Source organism: Gracilinanus agilis, chromosome 3 (assembly GCF_016433145.1).
Source record: "Gracilinanus agilis isolate LMUSP501 chromosome 3, AgileGrace, whole genome shotgun sequence".
Taxonomy (NCBI): domain Eukaryota; kingdom Metazoa; phylum Chordata; class Mammalia; order Didelphimorphia; family Didelphidae; genus Gracilinanus; species Gracilinanus agilis.
In genome coordinates, this window is record NC_058132.1 from 288,750,533 (window position 1) to 288,771,077 (window position 20,545).

Below are 20,545 nucleotides of genomic sequence, written 5' to 3' on the forward strand. Positions count from 1 at the left end.
CACCTGCCCCATAAGCCATTTGCTGCCTGTTTTTCCCAGTGTTGGCAAGGGAAAGGTGTCAATCACATCTCTATTTCTATAATACAAAGTCAATTTTCTCCACTGAGAGTCTTGGGGAAATAAAGAAAGTAGGTTGAGTAGTTGTGGGAAAGGAAAAGAAAGACAGAAGAATCCCAAGACATGGAACATAGGTCAGGAGGTCTAGACTTTATGGGAATCCCTTTTTGTTATCAATTTAAGAATTTAGTTTCTCTTTTGTATCAAATGAAACCTAAATCAAAGGGACATAGAGGGAAAAGACCTTTTTTTTAGACAAAGAAAAAAAGCATGATATCATGTTCATATAAAATTGGATTTAATTTTCTGGCCTTCAATATTTTTATATGGTCATAATGGGTGAAGAATACTGGGTCATGAGTAAAAAAGTTTGAAAATTATTTCTAAACTCTATATTCTCATCTTTCCCTTCCATCAGCTTGCCTCTGCAGGAAGTTAACTAACCCTGTCTCACTCTTAAAATAACCCCATTCACCTGGATCTTGATCATACTCTTCCCTAACCTTCCAAGGACTCTTTATTGCATTCCTCTCCTGCTGCTCCAATTTCATGGCATCATAGACTCATAGAGCTAGAAGGAAACTTAAAGGTCATCTAGTCTAACTTCTTACCCAATTCACAAATCCTTTAGAATACATTTTCCCAGTATTGTTAGTTCCAAAAGAGTCAACACCAATATGGAGAAGGGAGAATAGAGTGAAGGCCTTTGGGTTAATCCCTGAGGGAAAGTACCAACTTCTGAAACTTTTCTTGATTTTAAGAAAACAAAATTGTGACACATTTGCCACACCAATTTTCCTTCTACCAAGTCTAAAAAATAGAGAGACAGAAGTTTGCAATGAATCTGGTTAACATGGAGCTTATCTGGTTCCTTATAGACAAATTATTAATTTCTCCTATGTTATTTACTTATTGGACCATACTTGCATCATTCAATGATTTTAATGCCTTCTTTTGGTTAGAACATGATGGTGATGCCGTGACTACTGCCTTGGAACTCAGGAAATCGGTTAATGCTGAAAGAACTTGCTTTGTTCTTTCTTTTTTGCCACTGTCAAATGTCACTCACAAACAGCTGCTTTCTTTCTCTCTGAAACTTCCCCCTTTTAAATAACAGCTTCTCTGCTTCCAACATTTTTGTTGCATTTGGGTGCAGATTTATTGGGGACATGATTGCTATCAATAAGTATTTGAAAGGTCAGAAGAAGAGGTTTTAGATTTGCTCTTCTTTGGAAAGCAGTCTATTAATTAGTAAAGGAGTTGCAAATTGGTGTGGCAAAGACAGTACCTACTGCAACTAAGTGGTTCCTGAAAATCACTTAGCACAGTCCCTGGCACATACTAGGAATTCTATAAATGTTTATTCCCTTCTTCTTCTACAAATAATAATTAATAATAACTAGCATTTATATAATGTTATGAGATTAACAATTTGCTTTACAGTTTATCTCATTTGAGCCAGAGTGAGTCAAGTCACCATCAGTTAGTATTCCATTTTTGGCAGATCATCCTTATAAATTCAACCAGTGGCTAAAATGTCTCCATGAACAATCATTCTAATACTCACAACTGGATGACTGTGTTTTGCTTCTTCCCATCCCTAAATTAGAGTACAATAGCACCATTCACTCTTCTAAATTAACTCATTGCACACAAATAACAGCTTCTTCCTTAGATATTTCTGGATTCCCATATGACTTCCTATCCAGGCTTGGACAAGCAAGCACCTAAATGAAAAAAAATGATTTCCAGAGAAGTCTTGAGAGATCCTGGGGAGTTGATAAGAATTCAGCTGATAAGAGAAAGAGAGATAATGCAAAGGATTAGATTAGAGATATTTATCTTTGCATTCTCTCTGATCCATGTGATTCTCAAAGCACAGCTAAAATAATTACCCTAGCTTATTTTTCATCATCAAAATTATCTTCAGTCCAGTGGCTAATAATTTTTTCTGTCTCAACCAAACTTAATACCACATGGCACTCTATATACCTTCACAAATTTCATATCTGCATAAAGCCAAACAGTCATGTCTATTCTATGCGCCACATACTATCCATGGCACTGAGGGTAAAAATATCATTAAATGTGTCAACTCACGTAGACTCCTGAAGAGGAGAAAAATCAGTACTTTGCAGAATAAAATAATTTCAGATCCCATAAGCAAATCTGAAAGTTAACTTCCCACATCCCCCCCCTTATTAATGAAGCCTTTTACTATCAGCATATCATTAAATCAAGAACCTGACTCATCAGCTAAACTAATGATTCCCAACCTTTCCAAATTTCCCTTTTAATTTTTAGATTCCAATATGATAGCTGTATTATTAGTAAACATTGATTGAGAAAATACTTGATGAAGCAAAGCTACTGTGACAATTAATTTTTTAAAGTGAATTAGTATTTTGTGAATCCCAGTAGCATCTACATTCATTCAATAAACAGTTTATACAAGCAAAGCATATTGTTTAATCAGTGTGAAGAAAGTATAAATTAAACTTAGTCATTTAGTGTCATAACTTCAGCTTTTGCAGATTGGAATTCTGCTTAAATGAATGAAATATGGATTTACAAATTCTTTATAATATTCCTGCATTTCCCAAACTACTCAGTCAAGGGATCATAGTGTGCAGAATGGAAATTACAATAATGAAACACACTCAAATGGAACAATGATACCATAAGCCTAAACCAATGCTCAAGTTTTAAACCTGTTCCTTAAGAAATAAACAAGGCAGTGAGGACCTTCTGATTCAATAGATGTCATACCTGTCTTTGTGTCACCATACCTCCTTGAACATCCAAGATTATACCAGTAAATCTTACTTCAGACAGGGTTTTAACTGGAAAACATTGCAGGAATTTGAATAAAGTTTTAGGCTAAGATGGCCACGGAGTCATAACAAGGGGCTCTTTTGCCTCACCACCATCCAATATAAAAAGCCTCAAAAGGACAAAAAACAAAGTCAGATGAGTGAAGGGGCTCTACTGTAGGACACAGAATCAAAGGTAGGCAGATTTGGGGCATTTCAACACTATAAGGGGATAAAATTACTCATACCAAAGTGTGAATTGATAACTCCTTCCCCACTACACACATCACGTCAGAGTCAGAGCAAGGGGGAGGAGGCCGGGATTAAGCACTAGGTTCTCAGGGGCTGGCTGAGGATACCACAGACTTACACCTGAGAGTAGTGAGAGTTGGTACCCCAGGCGACTGAGAAATGTGGAGCTTAGGCTCATAGAGAGGGTAGAGAGGGCAATTGGAGACTGAAAAATAGGCTCAGAACAAAACCATGCTGAAGCTCAATACACAGAGAGCTGCCTATTTCCTCATTCAGACTTAGGGCTGGAAAAGAAAATTCTAACATAGCAATGGCCTAGACCCAAGAACTACAATCTATAACTACCAAAAAAATAAGAAGAAACTTTTGACTCTGGATAATCTCTACTTAGAAAAATGACAAACTATGGAGGAGACAGCAGAGGGCAACAAACAAGAAAAACATCCAAATGTTCCCAAAAAATGGAAGTTGGTCACAGGCTCTCCAAGAAAGCAGTTTGTAATTTGAGAAACAAATTAAAAAAGAGGAGAAACTTAGCAAGAAAAGTGGGAAATAATTCAAAAAGAAAATAATAGTTTGAAAAAAGAAGCCCAGAAATCAAATGAAATGATAAGCAAATTGAAGAGCAGAAATGGCCTGCTGGAAGCCATGAAAATCAGTCTAGACCAAACCAGAAAGGAAAACCAAAAGATCTTAGCTGAAAACCTGTCTTTAAAGACTAGAATTGTGCAAGTAGTAGCTAATGATCTTACATGACAGCAAGAACTAATAGAGCTAAGTCAAAAGACTGAAAAAATAGAAGGGAACATGAAATATCTCACTGAGAAAATGGCTGACCTTGAAAAGTGGTCTAGAAGAGAAAATTTGAAAATCACTGGTATAGCTGCAAATCCAGAAATGAACAGAAATCTTGACATCATACTACAAGAAATTACCTAAGAAAACTGCCCTGATGTTCTTGAATAAGTGGGCAAAATAGATATTGAAAGTGCCCATAGATCACCCTTTACACTAAATCCTCAAAAGATGACTCCTAGGAATGTAATTTTCAAATTTAAGAGCTTCTAAGGTAAGGAGAAAAATACTGCAAGAAGCCAGAAACAGACAATTAGGATATCAAGGAACGCCAATCAAAATTACATAGGATCTGGAAGCCTCCACACTAAGGGACCTTAAAGCTTGGAATATGATATTCAGAAAGCAAGAGAATTGTGTCTACTAGCAAAGGATCACTTACATATTAAAACTGACTACATACTTCCAGGTGAAAGTATGGGTATATTTTTTTTTCAAAATAGAAGATTTCCAAGTATTTTTTTAAAAAAGACCAGAACCGAATGGAAAATATGATGTCCAAATACAAAACTCACAAGAAACATGAAAAAGTAACAAGAAAAAGGGGGGGGAGATATTTAAGTGCTTCAGTAAGGTCAAATTGTTTATATTACTTTTGGAAAATGATATTTATAACTCTCAAAAACTGTATTCACTATCATAGTAGTTAGAGGAATTATCCATAGGTAGAGTTTGGGGCACTAAGTGGTTTAAGATGATATGTAAAAAAAAATGAAAAGAGAGGAAATAAAAGATGGCACCAAGAGAAACTAGAAGGAATAAGAAATATAGGATAATTTATACCACACAAAGAGGTACATGGGACAAATATAATTATAAGAAGGAAAGGAAGAGAGTGCTAATAGATAATACTTAAACCTGACTCTTAGTGGAAACAATTCTAAGAAGGAAGAGCATCTAGATATATTAGGGATCAAATTCTACCTTACCCTTTAGGGAAATAGAGAGGGAAAAACCACAGGGGAAGTGGGAGGGGAAGTACCAAAATGGAGGGAAATAGAGGAGGGGGGAATTTAATAGATCCTGAAGGAAAATAAAAGTGGAATAAGAAAGGAGGGGGTGGGGGAGAAGTAAAATAAAAGTGGGGATTTGCATACTGATTAAAAACAAAATACTTGTGTAGAAGAAAATAGTGAAAGAAGAAAGTCCAGGACTAGGAGAAGAATCAAAATGATGTGGAATACACAGATGGTAATCATAATTCTGAATGCAAATATGATGACTTCAACCATATAACAGAAGCAAATAGCAGAGTGGATTAGAAACCAAAATCCATATGTTGTCTACAAAAAACACACATGAGGCAGATAAACACACACAGAGTAAAAAGGAAAAGGCTAGAGCAAAATATACTGGGCACCAAATGAGAAAAAAAGGCAGGATTCACAATCATGATAGCTGACAAAGTCAAAGTAAAAATAGATATTATTAAAAGAGATAGGAAAGGTAATTATAAAAAGGCAGTACAGACAGTGAAGAAATATCAGTAATCAAGATGTATGCACCAAATGACATGCATCCAAATTTTTAAAGGAGAAACTATTGGAGCTTAAGGAGGAAATAGATGGTAAAACTATCTTAGTGGGAGACCTGAACCTACCTCTATCACATTTAATAAGTCAAATTAAAAAAAATAAACAAGAAAGAGGTAAGAAATATGAATGAAGTCTTAGAAAAATTGGAGTTAATAGATATAGGGAGAAAAATAATAGGAACAAAAAGGAATACATGTTCTTTTCAGCAGCACATGGTACATTCAAAAAAATTGACCATGAACTAACTAGGACATAAAAACATAGCAAAAAAATGCAAAAAAGCAGAAATAATAAATGTACCTTTTCAGATCATAATGCAATAAAAATTAGCAAGGGTACATGGGAGAGGCAAACCACAAATTAATAGGAAATTAAATAATATAATTCTCTAAAATCAGTTAGTTAAAGAACAAATCATAGAAACAATTAATAATTTCATTGAAGAGAATGACAATGATGAGACATCCTATCAAAAACTATGGGATACAGTGAATGCAGTGCTCAGAGAGAAATTTATTTCCTTGAGTACATATATTAACAAAATAGGGAGGGCAGAGGTCAATGAATTGGTCATGCAAATTAAAAAACAAGAAAGAGAACAAATTAAAAATCCCCAGATAAAAACTTAATTAGAAATCCTAAAATTTAAAGGAGAAATTAATACAATTGAAAGTAAAAGAACTCTTGAATTAATAAATAAATCTAGAAGCTGGTACTCTGAAAAATTAAATAAAAATAATATAATAAAAAATTAAAGAAAACCAAATAAACAGTATCAAAGATGAAAAGAGAGACCTTACCTCTAATGCAAAGGAAATTAAGGCAATCATTAAAAACTATTTTGCCCAATTATATGGGAATAATTATGGAAATCTAGGTGATATGGATAAATTTTACAAAAATATAAATTGCGGAGATTAACAGAAGAAGAAATAGAATACTTAAATAATTTCATATCAGAAAAAGAAATTGAACAAATGATCAAAGAACTACCTAATTAAAAATCCCCAGGATCAAATGGATTCATAAGTGAAACGTTTAAAGAACAAATAAACCCAATGCTATACAAACTATTTGACAAAATAAGCTAAGAAGGAGTTCTACCAAATTCTTTTTATGAGACAAATATGGTACTGATTCCAAAGCCAGCAGATCAAAAACAGAAAGAAAACTACTGATCAATCTCCTGAATGAACACAGACACAAAAATCTTAAATAGAATATTAGCAAAAAGACTCCAACAAGTGATCATGTGGATTATTCATTATGATCAGGTGAGATTTATATCAGAAATAGAAGGATGGTTCAATATTAGGAAAACCATCCACATAATTGACCATATCAGCAAACAAACCAAGAAAATCTTGTGGTTATTTCAATAGATGCAGAAAAAGCCTTTGAAAACTACAGTACTCATTCCAATTGAAAACAGTAGAAAACATAGGAATAGAAGGACTTTTCCTAAAAATAATAAACAGTACATGTTTAAAAAGATCAGCAAACATCATCTGCAATCGGGATGAATTAGAAGCCTTCCCAATAAGATCAGGAGTGAAACAAGGATGCCCATTATCACCTCTACTATTTTAACATAGTACTAGAAACACTAGCAATATCAATTAGAGAAGAAAAAGGAATTGAAGGTATTAAGATAGACAATGAGGAGTCCAAGCTATCATTTTTTGCAGATGATATGATGGTTTACTTAAAGAATCCTAGAGAATCAACTAAAAAGCTAGTGGAAATAATCAACAATTTTAGTAAAGTCGTGGGATACAAAATAAACCCACATAAACCATCAGCATTTTTATATATTTCCAACACATCCCAACAGAAAGAATTAGAAAGAGAAATTCCAGTTAAAATCACACTAGTAAATATAAAATACTTAGGAATCTATCTGCTAAGACAAACACAGGAACTATATGAACACAACTAAAAAACACTTTCCACATAATTAAAACTAGATCTAAAGAATAGGAAAAGCATTAATTTCTCATGTGTAGGATGAGCTAAAATAAAAAAATGACAATCCTAACCAAGTTAATTTAGTTATTTAATGTCATACCTGTCAAACTACCAAGAAACTTGTTTACTGAATTAGAAAAAAAAAACTATTACAAAGTTCATTTGGAAGAAAAAAAAGACAAAGAATATCAAGGGATTTAATGAAAAAATGTGAAGAAAGATAACCTAGTAGTACTATAAAGCAGTGGTCATAAAAACTATGTGGTACTGGTTAAAAAACAGAAGGGAGGATCAGTGGAATAGACTTGGGTAAGTAACCTCAGCAAAATAATGTATGATAAACCCAAAGAAACCAGCTTTTGGGGGAAAATCCACTAACAAAAACTACTGGGAAAATTGGAAAATAGTATGGGAGAGATTAGATTTAGATCAACATCTCACACCTCCCACCAAGATAAATTCAGAATGAGTGAATGACTTCAAAGTAAAGAAGGAAACTATAAGCAAATTAGGTGAACATATAACAGTAGACCTGTCAGATCTATGGGAAAGGAAAGATTTTCAGACTAAGCAAGAGTTAGAAAATATTACAAAATCTAAAATAAATAAATTTGATTACATTAAATTAAAAAGATTTTGTGCAAACCAAACCAATGCAATCAAAATTAGAAGGAAAGCAACAAATTGGGAAAAATCTTCATAACAAAAACCTCTGAAAAAAGTCTAATTACCCAAATTTTCAAAGAGCTATATCAATTGTACAAAAAAGGAACTCATTCTCTAATAGATAAATGGACAAGGGATATGAATAGGCAATTTTCAGATAAAGAAATCACATCTATCAATAAGCACATGAAAAAGTGTTGTAAATCTCTTATAATTAGAGAAATGCAAATCAAAACAACCCTTAGTTACCATCTCACATCCAGCAGATTGGCTAACATGACAGCAAAGGAAAGTAAAAAATGTTGGAGATGTGGCAAAATTGAGACATTAATGCATTACTGGCGAAGTTGTGAATGGATCCAGCCATTCTGGATGGTAATTTGGAACTATATCCAAAGGGCTTTAAAAGACTGTTTGCCTTTTGATCCAGCCATACCACTGCTGGGTTTATGCCCCAAAGAGATAATAAGGAAATAAAAAACTTATTCTAAAATAGTTATAGCTGCATTCTTTGTGGTGGCAAAAAATTGAAAAATGAGAGGATATACTTTGATTTTGGAATGGCTCAACAAATTGTGGTATCTGTTGGTGATGGGATACTATTGTGCTCAAAAGGAATAATGAACTGGAGGAATTCCATGTGAACTGGAATAACCTCTAGGAATTGATGCAGAATGAAAGGAGCCGAACCAGGAGGACCTTATACACAGAGATGGATACACTCCTAATATACGGACAATGGAATCTGATCCCAATGATATTCAACTAAACAGAGAACTAATGTCATAGCTCAAAGCTGCTGGGGGGCAGACATTACAAGTCAAGCCAGAAACTGTATCATTCAAACCTAATCTTGCACAGTTGATCATGTTGCTGTTGTGATTCTTCTGGTGAAGTTGTCCAAGTCACATAGGTGTTGTAATAGTTCAGTTTATTGTGTAGCCCTTGTGCAATGTCTCTAATGTCCTTGTCATATCCTTGTGATGTCCTGTGAAGTCTTGATGTCTTGTCCCTTCATCTGTGCTAGAATCCCATCTTGACTGCCATCCTCTTGATGGAAGAGTTGTATCCTCGAATCTGGAACCTTGTGTCATTGTGTAGTATTGTGTTGTATTGTGTTGTAATAGGTAACCTCTGGGAAGAAGATGGAGACCAGCTTGATTGACAGGTCATCAGTTATAGAATTTAGAATTTACCCAGATGGCATGAGTCATGGGCAAAAGACATTTGCTACCACCAATATAAAAGCCATGGGGCAGCAGATTTCAGGGTCTCATTTTTCAGAAGGACTCATGGGTGGGGAAGGGTGGGTAGGCCTATAGACATGCATATCCAGCACCTGTACCTGATGGTCTCATAATATCAATTGACCTATTAATGAACAAGGTTGAGAGATAAACATTAACACCTGCTATCAAGAAGAATATTACAATCCATTCCTTTCATTTGTTCTAGTCTAGACTACAGCTGCGTCTGACCAGAGTCTGGGAGGAAGAGAAGCCTCTCCAGCTGGCTGCCAACTTGTTACTTATTGATTAGCCTAATCTAACTCCCATAGGTTTAGCATAGGCATCCCCAACACCACTTTCCTTATCCTGAATCCTAACCCTTTGAATTATAGCATTAAACACTTTGAAACATAGTTCAATTGAAGGCTGATTTCATTCCAAGAGAAAGTCAATAATTGCTGCCAAAACAGAAAGGGGATTTTACCAAAATCACAGTCATTTAGCGTTATCCAACCCAATACCAATAACTTTCCTTACTACAAACCTTTATCCTATAACCTAACCCCAAGCCAAGTAACCAGAGGAGCTATGTCAACAATATACAGCTTCTCACTTGATAACTTTGTCTTGGGCACTGTTTGTGGGGTCAAGTGTTTAGCTGAGCTGAACATTCATTAGCCCTTTTGGTTATCAACACACCTTGGTGGCCACTCAGGAATCCCTCTCCTCACTCAGCTTAGATCCATTTACTATCTAGGGATCTTGGTCCAGCTTGTCAGGCCCATTTTATAGGAACACCACACCACCTTTGTATAACACTTTTGTTCTAGCCATACCACTACGGGGTTTATGCCCCAAAGAGATAATGAGGAAAAAGACTTATACTAAAATATTTATAGCTGCATTCTTTGTGGTGGCAAAAAATTGGAAAATGAGAGGATGTCCTTTGATTTTGGAATGGCTCAACAAATTGTGGTATCTGTTGGTGATGGAATACTATTGTGCTCAAAGGAAAAATGAACTGGAGGAATTCCATGTGAACTGGAATAACCTCCAGGAATTGATGCAGAGTGAAAGGAACAGAACAAGGATGACTTTATACACAGAGATGGATACCCTGTTGCACAATCGAACGTTATGAACTTCTCTACTAGCAGCAATAAAATAATCCAGGACAATTCTGAGGGACCTATGAGAAAGAACACTATCCACATCTAGAGAAAGAACTCTGGGAGTAGAAACACAGAAGAAAAACAACTGTTTGTTCACATAGTATGATGGGAATATGATTTAGTATATAGGCTTTAAACAATCACTCTGGTGCAAATATTAGTAATATGGAAATTGGTCCTGCTCAATGATACATGTAAAACCTAGTGAAGCTGCTCATTGGCTACAAGAGCAGGGTGGGAGTTGGGGAGGGAAAGAACATGAATCATGTAACCTTGGGAAAATATTCTAATTCAATTAATTAAACAAAATTTTTCAAATAAAAAAAGAAAATGAAAAGAAATTTGAATAAAGTCCTGGACCTGGAGTTCCAAAGAATACTTTCAAATCCCTTCTTTAACACATACTATCTATGTTACAACGAAAAAATCTCTTAATCTCTCTGTGCCTAAGTTTCCTTGTCCACAAAGAAAGGAATGGTTTAGATGGCAACCAAGCCTGTTTCTGTTCTAAATTCTTGATCCCTAACATCTACCATCTCTTCAAGCATAAACCCTTTTTATACAGTGGTATCCAGTGGACTCATGAAAATTCTGAAGCCAAACATTGAACAAAGGGACACAGACTAATCACATCGTCTTTGATCAGGCTAAATCAAGTATTTCAAAAACTAAAAAAACAAAAACAAAAACAAAAACTCCCTTGCATCTCAAAACTGAACACCAAGTCAATAGTTATTATACTAGCATTTGTTATTTAGAACAATAGTTATTTATATTTATTATTTAATCTGCTCATTGTCACCTTGAGTCTATATTTCAAGCCTTTTACTTTTTTTAAAAAAATATTTGACTCTCTTTATGAAGAGCTTTGATAGGTACATGCGTCACATAAAAATTGATCCAGCTAATGTTAATCTAGTACTTGCTTTGCCACCCCTAAAGTTTTCTCTTACTGTGATCAACTTTTATTCATGAACCTGTTTGTTCTTTCTATTACATTAGTTCTTAGCTCTGAATTTCCTTCAGAGTTCAGTATGAAAGTCTATTGGTTTTATTGTAAGAGGAACTATATTGAAATTAGACTAATTAATATACATTAATTTTAGGCCCATATTCAGGGCACTTTATCTTCCTTATCTTACTTTTCTGATCTATAAAATAAAGAGTTTAAACTAAAGGATATTTGAAATTAACTCCAGCTCTAAATCTACAAAACTTCTTGAAATTATGTGCTTGACTTTTCACTCTGTTTGGTAATTTCATTAAGTCTCCTGGGTTTAATTATCATCTCCGCATTCTTGATAGATCTATATAACTCCCATCTGTCTGTCTGTTTGTCTGTCTCTCATTCTCTTTCTTCCCCAGTCCCATATCTCCACATCTCTAAATGGCCATTAAACACTTTAAATAGCATATCATCTAAGTATCTTAAACTTAATTTAGAGAAAGAAAAATTAATTATTTTTGTCTAAAATTCATCCCTCTTCTAAATTTTCCTATTACCATAATTTTATCATCCATCTTTTCTGTAATCCAGATTCATTGCTTCAGTGTCATCTTTGGCTACTTACCCTATCTCTGAGGACTACTTTCTCTTAATCCCTCTCCAATCAGCTACTAAATCTTGTCATTGGTATCTCTAGAAAAATCTCCTCTATTTGTATCTTGTCCATGCACAAAGTCAATAAGTCAATATTCTAATTCAGTTATATGTATATTTCTCTGTGGCAATATTGTAAAATTCTTCAAATTCAGAAGTTCCTACCCCATTTTGTGTAATGGGCCACTCTGGCACTGTGGTTATATCTATGGATCTCTTCTCAGAATAATAATCTTTTAAAGGCATAAAAATATATAGAATTACAAAAGATTCCAACTATTAAATTAGGTATTAAAATATATTTTAAATCATCATCCCCATGTTAAGAATGTCTGTTGTAATACATCTCTCTTTCTTAAGTAATTTCTCATTTGAATCCATATTCCACAAATGTACGGAAATGATTTTACTAAACTATGAGTATTACCATCTCACTCTTCTACTCATTAAACTCCAGCACCTCTAGTTACCTTCAAGATCAAAAAACAATTCTTCATTTAGTCACTAAAAGCCCTTTCGAATATGATCCCCATTGTCTATTTCAGCTTTATATATTAACCTCTTTTATTTATTTTTGTCAATCTGACATTCTTACAATTGCATACACAGTTTTCCATCCATTTTCTATCTCTGTGCTTTCCCACTGGCCATTTTCCACTGATGGGCGTGATATTTCCTCTAACCTCAGACTCTTAGTATCTCTAATTTCATTCAACACTTAGCACAAACAATATCTTTTATCTGAAGTTTTTCTTGATTCCCCAACTGCTAGTACTCTCACTCCATAGCTCATCTTCTATTTTGTATGCATTCCATGCAAATGTACATGTGCACATGTTGTCTCCATTAAAATATAAATTCCACAGTGACAGAAATTTTCACCTTCATCTTTTATTCCCAGCGCTATGCTCAGCACTTGAAACACAGATGCTTAATAAGTTCAAGTTGATTTATCGATTAACTGAAGTTTCTCCACCCCCACAAGTACAAACCCACTTATACCTTGATAGTATTATTAATCCCCAAACACCTTCACAATTAGCATTGCTAAATAGTGGATAGACAGTTGGCTTCAGAGGCCACTTTTAGATCAAGTCTGACTTGCATTGTGACCCCTAGCAAGTCCTTTAACTTCTCAATATCCCAAGCAACTCTCAAAAAATATGAGTTTTAAATAGGGGCCAATCTATATCATTAGCTTCCTCTTTGGGAATTCCCTATAATACAAATTTGTGTAAAAATACACAAAGTACTACATAAAGACATAACATTTAGAGATATTACCTTTCCTAGTGGAAAGGATAGCCTATTAGGTAGGTGGAGCTTATACACAAATTGATATTTTATGACAGTTTGTCAATAAGTAATCATTAAGTATCTACTATATGCCAGTCATTCTACTATGGTTTCATTAATGCAAGTTATTCCTCTATAGCATAAAGAGATTTCTCTGTATCATTATATAGATAAGTAAGCATCTGACATTAAGTTCCTGTCACCAGAGGACAAAGGATGAAATGCATACAGAAAACAATAAAACAAACAAATTTCCCATGAGTTAATATTCAGAATAATTCAACCTAAAACATGGCTATATGCATATAATTTACATAATTCAGCACCAGTAGTAGCAGCAAGGTTGGACAATTTATTGAGCATTGAACCTATATTTGAGAAAAAAAAAACTAGTAAAATTCCAACCTCAAAGACATATAAGAAATGTCCTTTCTTCTCTCCATGGATCCATATTCTTCATTCATTATTCTTTATTCATTAGCTTAATTCCCACATCTTTAAATGAATTTCGTCCTACAGTTTCAACCTTCTTTGACCTTCTTCCCTGAACTTACATAGCATTGAATGTCTAACCACAAAATTTAGCACTTGATTTCATATCCTTTTACATTTTTCATTCATTATTTCAAGTCTCCCATACCCAAATGGCTTATAAGTTTTTAGAGGATGTTGATAATGTCAAAACTTTTGTATTTTTATAAGACCTAATATAGTGCTGAGCTCATAACGATTGCTCAGAAGACATTAGTTTATTCATTCAAGATAGAATGCCCCCTTAAGTATCTATGCTATACTTGTAATGACTTCTATTTGAAGTAATGCTGTATAGATGAATGTTAATCAAGTATCAGCCTGACAGAAAATGAACCACTTCCTCTTAATAATCATCTATTCATAGATATATATGTGAGGAACTTCTCAACGTGTTAGTTAGAGATAGGTGTTTTTATTTTAACTTTGTAACAAGTACAAAAAGGAGATGTTGGAGACTGGAAGGGAAGTCACTGATATATTAATGATATAATCAATTAATTAAAATATTTACCAAGTTCACAGAACTAATAAGTGATAGAGATAAGATTCAATAACATCTTTTGTTTCTAATTATGATGTTTTTTCTAGCAAATGACCCCTGATAGAAGATCATTCCTTGCCTGAACACTTACACTGGAAATAAACATTATTTCACATTGCATTGATTCTTAGTTCATACTGTATTAGGAAAATTTGTGATTTCAGAGGTAGGAGAACTTTTCTGATACAGATCAAAACCTTTTTTTATGACTTAAGAGACAATATTTCATTACTTCTACAAGAGAATGAAGTACCTTACCATTCTACAGTTGAATAGCCCTGTCCATACTCACTTAGGCTATTCCTTTTATAAAAGACAATATACCCCTGGGACAACTTTAATTGTTAGAAATCTATTTACTATATCAAATTGAAATTTATATTCATGCAACTTCCAAATTTTGGTCCCAGTTTTCCCTTCAAAATTAGATAAAATAATTCTGCTTCTACAGAGGGCAATCCTTCAGCTGAATGAAGATATTCCATAATCCTCTCCCCCTTATTTGCCAGAAGTCTTCTCATTTATAAGTCAAACATGTTGAGATTGTTCTTCATTTATATGATGTCTGAATCCTTTATTATACTATTTTGTCCTCTGGATACATTTCAGTTTGCTAATTTCCCTTTTATAATGTGATACCCAGCTAGATGACTCATCCAGGCCTAAATATGGCAAGTCCTAGCTTCCAATCTGGCCTCAGACACTTTCTACCTGTATGACTGTACAAGTCATTTGAATTCCATTGCCTAGGCATTACCACTCTTTTGCCTTAGAACCAATGCTCAGCATGGATTCTCAAATGAAAGATAATGGTTAAAAAATAAAAAAAAGATGTGATCTAATTAATACAGAACATTGTGGAATTATTACTCTCTTGAGTTGAACATTTCATGACATCTCATTACCATGTTTTCTACCTCATCACACCATAGCCTAATATTGGTCTCAGTCAACTAAAAGATCTTTTCCAGATGAACTATGTTAATATAGTCTTCTGCATCCTGTCCTAATATAATTTTTAAAATCTAAATGCATAATGTTATATTTAGCTATGCTAAATTTCTATTTACTTAGAGAACATAGTTCCAGCTAATTGAGATAGATTTTTTATTTTTAATTTAATCTAAATATTTTTCCATATTACATGTCAATGCAATTTTTAGTAATAATTTTCTGACAATTTGTGATCCATGTTCTCTCCCTCCCTCCCAAGAGCATAGGTAATATGATATAGATTACATATGTATTATCATACATGACAAAAGGAAAACACAACAGGGACCCTGCACACTGGGGAAAGGGGTAACAGTAAACAATTGAAACTCAAGGGAATGGGGAATGAATGAGAAACACTAGAGGTACAGGGAGTAGAAACACAATGTATCTTAGCTGGGGGTAAACAACCAGTAACTGACATTCACAAAAAGGAGGGAAACAGTTAAAATCTCTGTGGGTTCTTGGTGGCTGGGGGAGAGAATAACAAGGAAGTTTTCATTAAAGTTAGTTTGATGGTTTTCTAAGGATAGGATTGGAGGGAAAGGATTTCTAACTTCTCAAGTCTGTCACCAACTGCCAAAGAATGGCAACAGTTGAGTTGGCTACTCTAGACTACCTAACAGACAGCCGGCACTGGCTGAGCTGGAGTGAAACAGGGGCATTTGGGAATCTCACAACACAGATCCACGATGATCTCCAGATGTTGTTTGGATTCAGGAACACTTCTGAACAGCAAGTAATCCAAAAAGGACTAGCAAGTAAAAGGCTCTGTGCTTGTTGTCCACCAACAAACAGGCAGGCACTCACTCAACCTAGGGCTTGCTTGAATATTTAAGCTCTTCTTTGCGTGATCCCAAGGTCTGTTCAGAGGCTTTGAGGCTTGGTTGATTAGATTTCAATTCTCCACAGTTCTAGACAAAACCTTCTCTGCCAACTTCAGCCAAGTCACTGTAACTACAAACTCCTCTATACATTCTAAGATAGAATGTTCTCAGTCTCATCCAGGCTTCAGTTTGACTATCTTTTTTTTCCCATGAGTCCATTAGAGTTGTCCTGGATCTTTGCATTATTGAAAATAGTTAAGTTGTTCATAATTTATTATAATACAATATTGATGTTATTATTCACAGTTGTCTCTGAGTTCTGGTCACTTAAATCCACATCACTTCCTACTTTTCAGGTTTTTTTTTTGTGACCACTTTATTCCTCACTTTATATGGTACAATAGTATTCCATTATAAGCATGAGCCAGAACTGGTTAAGTCATTCCCTAATTGATGGACAACTTTTCAGTTTCCATTTCTTTGCAACCACAAAAACAGCTGCTATAAATATCTTTTGAACAAGCAGGTTCTTTCTCCCTATATTTGATAACTTTGAGAGTCAGAGGTAGTAGTAGTATTTTTGGGTCAAAGGGGTATATACAGTTTTATGGCCCTTTGGGCATAGTTCTAAATTGTTCCATAAAATAGTGGTAATGGTTCACAGTTCCACCATCAGAGTGTTAGTATCTCAATTTTTCCACCTTTCCTTCAACATTTTTCATTTTCCTTTTTTATTATATTATCCAATCTGATAGGTGTGAGGTAATATTATTTTACTTTTCATTTCTCTAATTAACAGCAATTTGAAGCATTTATTCATATGATTACATTTAATTTTAATTTTTCATCTGAGAATTGCCTTTTCACATCATTTAGCCATTTGTCTTCCAGGGACTGCTTTGTAATCTTATAAATTTGCTTCAATTATGTATATAGTTAATAAATGAAACCTTTGTCAGAGACACTTGCCATATTTTTTCCATTTTTTGATACCCTTCTAAATCTTGATTGCATCACTTTGTGTTTGTGCAAAACCTTTTTTTAATTCAATGCACTCATAATGTTCCCCATCTCTTCTTTGGACATAAATTCTTCCCTAATACATAGATCTGACAGGTAAATTATTATATGCTCCTTTAATTTGGTTATAGTATCCTCCTTTATTTCTAAATCATGGAGCTATTTTGACTTTATCTTGGTATATTGCCTGAGGTGTTGGTCTCTAGAGTTTCTGCCACACTATATTCCAGTTTTCCCAGCAGTTTTTTTTTTGGAATATTGAATTCTTCTTCTAAAAACTTGGATATATGGCTTTGTGAAATGCAAGGTTATTGCTTTGTATAGTGAGCAACTAATCTATTCCAATGATCAATTTCTACTGAATGTAGTGAGTGCCAAATCCATTCCATTGATCCACTGCTTGATTTCCTAGTCAATACCAGATTGTTTTTATGGTTGTCAATTTATAATAAAGTTTGATATCTAGTACAAGTAAGACATCTTCCTTCAAATTTTTTTCATTAATTGCCTTGATAGTCTTATTGTTCCTACAGATAAATTTTATTATTTTTTTTCAGATATGTAAAATATTTTGGGTTAGTTTGATTGGTTTGACACTGAACTGGTCAGTTAAATTTAGGTAGAATTGTTATCTTATTATATTGGTACAACATGAGCAATTTATATTTTCCATTTCTGTAGATCTGACTTTATTTGTTTGGAAAGTGTTTTATAGTTATGATCATATAATTCTTAAGTTTATTTTGGCAAATGGACTCCCAGGTATTTTATATCACCTACAGTTATTTTAAAAGATATCTCTCTTTCTTTTTCTTGCTGTTGGGACTTTATTGTATGTTGAAAGCCGTTGGATGTAAAAAGCCAATTGGAGAAATAGGGTCAAATTTAGGGCCTGTTATCTGGATTCCCTACGTGACCAATCCAGGCTGAGGCAGTCTTTGTGTTTGGTCCTGGTCACCTGAGCCCTGAAAAGCTCTGGTACCAGCAGGTAGATTAATCCAAAAACAACTTGAACCCTCCAAGAGGCTATTAGGAGTCATTTAGAGAAACAGAGTCTGTAATAGATGTTTTATCTGGATCCCATTACAAAATCATTGGCAAGTAAAACTGTGTGTATGATTTTTCTGCACTGCAGATAGAATGGACCATCTAAGGTAAAAATCTGAGGCTCCTCTTTTGACTCATTTTTAGATCCCCACATTTTCTCAATATTCTTATTGGAAAGCTTTGAGTCCTTAACCAGACCAGCAGCTACTGAGTTAACAATTCCTCTCCTTGACAATTTTTCTCCTTGATAATTAAGAAGCCTGAAACCTAAAAAATATATTACTTAGATAAGGACTGGAGCCGTACAATTTAGTCCAGACTATCTGACCAGGTGCAGATCCGTAAATCAAGGCAGAACACAATTAGTAAACATCTCCATGAAATTTATTTCTGCTTCCAGAATTATCCCCTACTAATTGGTGGTTGGAATTTGGCCCTTCTCCTTACACCCATATCTCTATTTTTTAGACTTTAATGAATTGTGTATGATTTGTAACCCATTCACAGCTGTGATTCTTTCTTTGTGTTCTTTGTTTGAAACCAGTATAAAATAAAGTCCAAAATCCCATAGCGTTGCATCAGCATGGGCTAACCGCTAGTTCGGCTGTTCTCAGTTTCTTTTTCCTGTCTTAGCAATCCAACGCCGTAAAACGCCGCTCAGGACCCCTACCATATAGAGCTGGTCCTCTATAATTGTAGTATAGAGAAATGCTAAAGATGTATGTGGGTTTATTTAATATTCAAGTTTCTAAAGTTTTTCATTGTTCCGGGTATTTCTTTTTAGTTGATTCTCCAGGATATTTTACACATACCATTGTACGATCTTCAAAGAGCAATAGCTTTATTTCTGTGTTGTCTGTTCTAATATCTTCAATTCCTTTTTTCTCATTGCTGTAGATGACATTCCTAATATAATATTGAATAGTAGTGATAATAAAGCACATCTTTATCCCTAATCTTATTAGGAAGACTTTGAGCTCATTCCCACTACAAATAAGGTTTTCTGATTGTTTTCAATAGATGCTCTTTATTATTTTGAGGAAAGTTCCATTTATTGCCATCTTTTCTAACATTTTAAGTAGCGATGGGTGGTGTTTTTGTTAAAAGCTTCTTTCTTCTAATCTATTGTGATAACAATGGGGTTTTTTTGTATTTGTTCTTGACCCAGTCAATTATTCCAATGATTTTCCTAATGTTGAACCATCCTGAATTCCTGGTATAAATACTACCGGGTCACAGTGTATAATCCTTGTGATATATTGTTGTAATCATCTAGGTGTAGATGATTAGGATTACATTGCAAGTATTTCATTTATTTGTTTGTATGTATCTACATTCATTAGGAAGTTGGGTCTTTAGTTTCCTTTTATTTTCTTCCCCTGATTCAGATAACAACACCTTATTTGTGGCATAAAAGGAATTGTAAAGTTCCTTTGTGAGCTAATTTTCAAACTAATTTGTACAGTTTTTGAATTAATTGAATTTTAAATATTTGCTAGAATTCACTTATGAATCTATCTGGACATACATTTAAAAATCATCAGTTATTGTATTAGCTCATTCTTTTTGTTCTAAGTAGATGAAATTTAAGTATGACTTTTTATTTCTATCTTTTATATCTTTTTTTTTAAAACCCTTAACTTCTGTGTATTGTCTCATAGGTGGAAGATTGGTAAGGGTGGGCAATGGGGGTCAAGTGACTTGCCCAGGGTCACACAGCTGGGAAGTGGCTGAGGCCAGGTTTGAACCTAGGACCTCCTGTCTCTAGGCCTGACTCTCACTCTACTGAGCTACCCAGCTGCCCCTATCTTTTATATCTTCACCTAGAATGACTATTTACCTTCAACGCTCAACTCCATGCTACCCCCTAAAAGAGGCCTTTGCTGATATATCCCCCTTTCAGGGATTCACCCTCAAATTATCTTGCATATTTTTGTATAGATGTGTTTACATATTATTTCTCCTCATAGAATATGTTACTTGAGGAAAAAGGCTTTATAAGTTTGACTTTTAATCATATCCCCAAAACCTAACATAATGGGAATAATTTTTTCCTCCCATTTACTAGAGATTTGTCTATAACTGAAAAGAATACTACTACTACTACTACTACTACTACTACTACTACTACTACTACTAC